Source organism: Passer montanus, unplaced genomic scaffold (genome assembly GCF_014805655.1).
Source record: "Passer montanus isolate IOZ18808 unplaced genomic scaffold, ASM1480565v1 scaffold19, whole genome shotgun sequence".
Taxonomy (NCBI): domain Eukaryota; kingdom Metazoa; phylum Chordata; class Aves; order Passeriformes; family Passeridae; genus Passer; species Passer montanus.
This window is the reverse complement of record NW_024366480.1, coordinates 1,974,352-1,981,921: the sequence shown is the minus strand read 5'-3', so window position 1 is coordinate 1,981,921 and position 7,570 is coordinate 1,974,352. Positions and strand designations below refer to the sequence as shown.

General features: G+C 41.5%; 1 long non-coding RNA gene across 4 annotated transcripts; it reads left to right on the top strand.

The window, feature by feature from the left end:
* The first annotated feature begins 167 nt into the window (after window positions 1-167).
* Window positions 168-7,107, top strand: LOC120500810. Of its 4 annotated transcripts, none has more exons than XR_005627176.1 (3): window positions 168-545; window positions 4,356-4,444; window positions 5,287-7,107. It is a non-coding gene; the product is annotated as an uncharacterized LOC120500810 (long non-coding RNA). The 4 variants fall into 4 exon arrangements; XR_005627173.1 differs by having other exon boundaries at window positions 4,356-4,660; XR_005627174.1 differs by lacking the exon at window positions 168-545 and adding an exon at window positions 3,837-3,918.
* The last annotated feature ends 463 nt before the right edge of the window (window positions 7,108-7,570 follow it).

Sequence of the window (7,570 nt, the reverse complement as noted above, 5' to 3'; positions counted from 1 at the left end):
AAGAGGGATACTCCCGGCACGGACGGCTGCCTCCTGGGGGTTGTTTGTTTTTTTTTTAATTTATTTTTTTAAGAGCCGTTCTTTGTGGACTCCTGGGGTTTTTTTGTTTGTTTGTTTGTTTGTTTTTTAATTTATTTTTTAAGAGCCGTTCTTTGTGGATAGTCGCGGGTTTGTGCCCGCGCCCGTGGCTCTAAGTATGCTCGCCCAGAGGTAATTCAGGATGGGCACGTTTTTAAGCACCTCTCTCTACGCAGCACACGGAAGGGAATTAGTGACATGTCTCAGTCTGAAGAGGTGCTGGTCAGCCTGGAGAAGCTATGGCAGAAGGGCTCCCCCCAGAAACACTGTCAACACCAGGAGCCCCTTCCACCTTCTGTGTCAGGATTGTTTGTGTGTACACATCGAGGCACCCAGAGCAGGATTTTCCAAATCTAGCCGGCTGCTCGGCAGCTCACCTGATCCCCTAGGATTTCAACCTGTTGATGGATGCTGTCAGGGGGAAAGGGTGGCTGGGAAGGTTCTGAAGGGCTGTGGAGCAAGGAGAGGTAAGAGGGTACAGCACCATCAACTTCGATGGTGTCGCTCTGATGCCAAAGTCTGCGCTGGAAAATGGCCCAATGGGCTTCTTCTTTTTTCTTTTTTTTTTCTTTTTTTTTTTTCCCCAAGAAAATTTCACTTATATGTAATATGGCAGTTTCGTTTTTCAAATTTCACATTATTGAGCAATAATGTGGTTGGCTTTTCTGGGGATTAAAAATAGGTAGTGGGGCTTCCCAGTAGTAATCATGAAACTGCTGAACTTTCTGACTTTTGGCTGAATTTTCTGTCCCAGCTCAGACAGGGGCACTGATAGGCAAGAGTCACATCACTGAGCTGGGTTTCTCCTGCTGTGGAGGAGGCACACAGGAAAGGGAGCAGGACATGGAGCTCTGAGCATCCTAAAGCATGACAATGTGATCACTTCTCCCTGAAATCCATCCAGTGTGTCAGCCTGAGCTGTCATGTAATTACTCTTAATGCACTGATTTATATAAGGCGTGGGCCAAACTGTTTAGCATGAGTTTTTGGAAACAGGTTCTTGTGGCTTAAGCCACAAATCTCAGAGTGTGTGCAGCAGGGTGTATTTGGCAGGTGCTTCATGTGTAAGGAATTCTGGCACAGCCAATATTTAAATTGGCCACAAGTGTCTTCATTTTGCTACTGCCAGTTGCAGAGAGATCATACCAGAGGATCTTTTTGGATGGGATGGTTCTTGTGAACCAAAAAGATCTCTTTGTGTTGTAAATTTCTGTAGATTTAACTTGTCGTCTAAATCAATTTTCTTGGCATCAGAAGCAGCTTCATGGTTAATTAAATTTTCTTTCATGCTTACAAATAATTTTGTAACACCCAATCGAGTTAAGATGCAGCAGAAAGCTGGATACAGGCAAAGAGAAGCAGTCCTAGTGTTTTTGCTTGTGTGTCTGTGTTTTAAGTCTCACCATGAAGTGCAAACTGACATTGTTTTCTGAAAGGTTTGTGAAGTGTAACTAAGAGCAGTGAGATGCTTTTTCTACCATATGTAGTCACGGAAAATCAGCACAAGACCTTAACTCGGGTTAAGAGCAGAATAAGTAATCTAAGTAATAAGTAACAAGTTGTCTGAGGAAGGCTAGGATCTAAAAGTGACTTAATGTTATCATGCTGTGAAAGCCTGCCATAATTGTTTTCTGTTATCTTCCTATATCTTCAGAACTCTTTTTTTCCTACTGAATGGGATTTTTTTTAATCTGTTTAGCAAGAGGGGAAAATAAACCTGAAAATAGTCAGTTTGCAAATCCTCAAACACTTATTCCTAAGTATCTATAAAAAAAGTAAACATTTGACCTAATTTTTAAGTAGTTTTCAAAAATTTGGCTGAATGCCTGTGATTCTTGCTTTGTGTTCACTACATCAAAATGTCATACTGATCATGTGTGCCAGTTTCAATGGGGTTTTTTGTGTTCATCTATCCTTGCTCTTACATTTCAATTTTTTATCTTAGTAGTGTAGAAACAATCTTGCAAAAAGCTGGCTGTACAGAGAAGATGCATAGAAGGCAAAGGATGGAAAATCATCGGGTGTTCTACTGGAAGAAGTAGACACTAATTTATTTTACTATTTCACATAGAGTGATTATTTATTTGTAATTTTAATTTAGCTGAAAAAAACTTCTTCCAAAGCATAGTGTAGTCAAAGTGACATTTATGTTTGCTCTCTAATTATAATCTTACTGTCAGTTATGCCAGAGCTGTGCTTTAAGGGTGGAGGAAATATCTTCAGAAAATATGAAATAGCAGTGATATACTGCAACTCATGTCTCATACTGGGCTTCCTGAGCTGCTTTATGATTTTTGAATGGACACTGTTTGCACACAGCTGTACCAGGGTTTGCATTTTCACTTCAAATATTCACATGAAAACTGAGAAAACTGTAGCAAATCTGTCTGATGTTGAGGCAAGGCAAATAGTTGTTTCAGTAAGGATTTTTACTTCATCATGTCAGTGAGACATTTACACTATTTATGAAAGCTTCCAATAATGGGTTGTCTACAACTCCCTTGGCTTACAGGTTTTTCTCCAGCAGTTTGAAAATTGCTGTGAACGTTTCCTTTGTGCTGATATCGAAATTCTGATGGAACCTTATTGAGGTTGTAGCTTTCTTTAACATATAAAAATGCTCCAAAATTTTCAGAACTGTTGAATGAGGTTTTTTTAGCAGTAGTAAAAAGTTTTAAGAAAATTAAAAAGTAATATTAGAAAAAATTGATAGAAACAAGCATATATGTAGGTTTGGAGATTTCCTGTGAGGCAAGATTAGACACCTTTAAAGGTGTCTTGCCTTTAAAAACTGGAGTTGGAGACTTTTTCCTTTAGAGTTTCATGTACAGTGAATTGCCTACTGATAGTCAACTGTAGTTTTCTTCATGAAAGTCTACTTCTCTCCCACAAACTCTGGTTTTTTTCAAACACTCAAGCATCACTTTTACAAATGATAAAACTTGTAACTAGAAGCTTGCAGTGCTTGTTGTGCCTGGGCTAGAATAAGAATTTGTCCACTTTTTACAGATGAGTAACAGCTGAGTTCTGTGTTACAAAATGAAATTATTGGAGATTTAATTATTAACATATATTCTTGGTCAGCAAAATTCAGTTATGGTATATTGAAATGGGATTTTAAATGCTTTGCTTTCAGGAACTTTTAAAAGTATTACAAACAATGAAAAGAAAATCTTTGTCTTTTGCTTCTTTATTAAATGAAATTCATTTTGAAAGAGCAACATCTTGGCTTTTCTAGCTGATGGAAATGCAGAAATGCAGAATACCTTCCCAGCTTTAGATTACTTCTTTTTTATCACCCACAAAGGGAGACCAAACCCAGAAATTTAAGGCTATTTAAGGGGTAATTAAATGCTTTACTCTCAAATCTTGCCTTTTGTGAAAACAAGAATGAACATGCAGAACTGGTGATTTGTAAGTTATCCTGGACTCAGTTTCTGCACTGGAAGTTTGTTTGGCTCCACTGTGTTGTAACCACCCCTGCTGGTATGTCAGAGCTTTTGGATGTGTCCTCCTGGGATGTTACTATCTTTTCTCAATGTTTTGTACATACACATTATCCTCTTTATGAATTTCATTTGCTGCCTCATTGTATTGTGTAGGAACCCTTTTTGTCTTTTCTCACACTTCAGCTGTTACCACTGTGTTATCCATGAAGTGTTTTGCTGAGGAGAGCTGAGCTGTGTGGTTTAGGGATGGGGGTTATAATAGGCACTTTTCCATTATGATTTTTTCTTACGTGATTTTTTTTTTTTTAATTGCAGAGATTTCCTATTCTATGGTACACCAGGGACTGGAAAGACACTGGTAGCTTGTGCAGTGCTAATGAATGTAGCCAGGGTAATGGGGGAGTAATCTTTTTATGAGAAATGGTGTCATCTGCCTGAGTGAATGGGTAGGAGAATATGAATGACAGTTTTGTTTATTATTTGAGCAGGTATGACTGAAATGTGCCACATGTTCTGTCTGAGTTGTAACTAATTCTCTGCGGTCAAGAAGAAATTTTATCATGTTTTGTCAGCTCCTTCCCCTTCCACAGAAATGGGACTGTCAGGGTTTCCTTTTCCAGTGGGGTTTTGGGAGACTGGAAATCTTGGGATGTATTGGGAAATATTAATAATGCAAACAAGAAAGGTTTGCAAAGCACCACCATCCCCCTCAAAAAAACCCCAAACTAACCAGTTCCAGTGTTCTTGTAACCACAATGTTTTTCATGTCTTTTTCCTTTCAAACAGTGCTGTTTTCCTGATGTCAGTGTTCCTGTGCTTTCTTTGTAGGTCTACCAGATGGGACCTTCAGTTGTTTTCCTGGATGAGATCAATGCTCTTGCTCCTGTATGGTCCAGCAAACAAGACCAGGTCCATAGGTGGGACATGTCTTGTATCTGTATAGAAGGTGCTTGATCTTTGTGAAAAGAAGACTGCATCCTATTTAACGTGGTGTCACTGTGACACCTTCATTTAACCTGAAAAGTAGCAATGCAGTAATCAGAGCCATCAGCAGACTGGAATCTGTGGATCCTGCTTTACAAAGACCTGGACACTTTGTGTGAGAATTCCACTTCAACTTGCCAAACAAAGAGGTCAGAACTTCAACTCAGCCTTAGTGCTTAGGAGGCAAAGTCCATCTTTATAACAAACCCCTGTTACAAGGCAGCATCCCAGAGCAGGGCAAGTTTCCATCAGCAGTGTCCAGCTTGGACACCAGAGAGCTGTCTGGAGACTGCTTTTACTGGGGTGGCCAGACCTGGTTTTGGTAGTACCTGTAGCAACTTGGAATGGAGTGCTAGGACTGTTTTCAGTTAATGAAATGGCAGAAAAGCTAATTTAATAAACTGAGACTCTCTACAATTTAGCAAAATTTCATGGTGACAATTTGATGAAAAATCTAAGTTTTCAGATAAGGTTTTTAGTACAAATTTTTCCTTATGATCATTAGATCTCACACTTACGAAAACTCACTTTTGATGGAAAGTGTACATGCCTTTTATTTCACTGCAACCCATAGCAAGTGTTTAATGTAACAAGTTGAGAATTATTAACTTTCCCCACTTGAAGATGCAAAGATTGTATTAATAACTGACCTTTAAAATGCTTAGCAGATAAGAAAAGTATTTGTGTTGGGGTAAGGGCTTGGGGCGAGGGGGGATTGTGGGTTTTTTGAAGAGAAAACTTACAGCAAACTAAAGTGCAACTCTTTTGTTTTCAGGCAAGAAAAGGGATTTTCATAAGTCACACATGAGACTCGACCCTGAAGACTTTGGAAAACTTTCTTGAAGAGCTGGCTGTGCTATAAAGAACTGTGTTGGTGAAATATGTGTAGTTAACAAAAATTTTCAAGGAAGGAAAAAAGCCAAACATCAAACGATCCCACGTTTAAATGCCAGGTGCATTAATCTCCAGACAGAGCTTTCAGATGCACTTCAGGAGCCACAGGAAGCAAGAAATTATCTTCCCTGGGAGTCAGAATATGGCACATGACAGCAAGCCAACCTGTCTTGTGCTAGGCTACACTGAGCCTGCTCTGAAAGCTTTCTAGGGGAAATTCGGAGCTGTTCCCAAAGTCACTGCTGGTTTTCCATCCTTCCAAGCTGCCCAAGAGATGTAAAATGTGGAGCAGGAAGGACTCACAGGACTGTCTGTGCTTGTATGACAGCAGGTAGTTGGCCAGGAATATGCTATACATCAAGCACTGCAGGGCATAATTGATGAAACAAGTGTTGCTCAGGTTTTGGAGGCCACCTTCAACAGCCCACTTTTCCTGCCAGGCCATGGAGCTCTTCAGTGGAAGAAGATTCCATTCTGGCAGAGCCATTTCAAGATGGAGGACAACACTCATGGAGGAGCACCACCATTGCAATGGTTGCAGTGCCTTGGTTTTGGGTCCATTTTTGCTTGCATGCTCAAGCTCTTTGCAGAAATCAGAAGCAATTTAATTGTCCTACACTCCTCAGTGCCTCTGACTACACTCCTGTGTAGTCACACACTCCTGTGCAGTCACACTCCTGTGTGGCACACCCTATTCCTGCAGTGGTGCCACACAGGACTTCCTGCTGAGCCCCATCTTTGTGTCTTCCAGGAGCTCACCTGCAAATTTTCTTCAGCTTCTGGATTTCTGATTCCCACAATATCTTCCATAAAGATGTGCACTCAACCCAGCTTTGCCACACCAGCACTCTGTGTCTCTTGGGACTCGGCGCCTGCTCCAGGGGCAAGCCTGGAGAAACAAGGGTGGTCTGAGTTGGGGGTGTCCCTGCAGCCTCCTCGAGGCTCCAGTCCCATCCTGTCATGTTCAGGCAGCACAGGAGAAGACACAGCAAAGACTAAAACCAGCACTAGAAGCTGGAAATTAGATCAAGGTGCTCCAGCCCCAGCTGTCCCTGGACAGGGACAATTCCTGTTCTCCCTGTCCACAAGAAGAGACAGTGCATGGCATTAAAAAGCCATTATGGAATGGTCCTGGAATGACTGGGACAGACTGAAGGCAACAGGGAGACACAAGGTAACACAGGAGCTTCTCCAAGGATGTTGATTCCAACCCAGGGACCCTGTAATCCCATGCTACATCCCAACCTGCTGCCATCCCCCCATATACACACACCTTTGGGGAGCATACCCTGGCAAGCTCATCCCAGCACCCTGTGCCTGCTGAACCAGCATTCCTGAGACCTGCCCCCCCACTCAACCAGCCCTGTTCCACCACTGTGTCCCTGCCTCAATCAGTAAATGCTGGACTGATGCCAGAGGGATGTGTGTTTCCTGGGTGTCCCCATGCACGGGCTATGTGTCCCTTGGTGTCAAGTCCAGTCAGAACACACCCCTGTCTTGATGGGTTTCTGTGTCCTATGGATCTGCATGTCCAAAACTAGCACACATCTTCAGGGATGCAAGAAATGAATGAGAAATTAAGTAATTTTTTAATCATCTGTCATTCTATAAACTGACAATATTTCACTGTTGATCATCTTTTTTGCTTCGTTTTGTGATTTTGGCCCTTTTCCAGATCTCTTCCATTTCCAACGTGTTGCTTCCTGTAGTCATTCTATAAACTGACAATATTTCACTGTTGATCATCTTTTTTGCTTCTTTTGTTTTTTCTCGTGTTTGTGATTTTGGCTCTTTTCCAGATCTCTTCCATTTCCAATGTGTTGCTTCCTGTGCTGCTGCTGCTCCTTTTTCTTTCTCTTTTTCTTGCTGCCTTGACTCTCCAGAGCTGGCACTGCTGCTCTGCCTTGCAGCTTGACTTTCCAAAGGCTGAGGCTACATTTATCTGCACACACAAAATAAATTACATTAATTCAAACAGTCACCATTTCACCGGGATTTTTCTTCCCAAATTTGGTCTGGGTTCTTTTTTTGCCTCTGCATGTGTTTACACCAAAACTTCTCTCAGCTGCTGACATAACGCCTGACAACATGTGAAAGGTTCTGCTGGAAGGCAGGACAGCTGCTGCTTTGTGAGTGTAGAACACACCAGAAAGATCAGTCTGCTT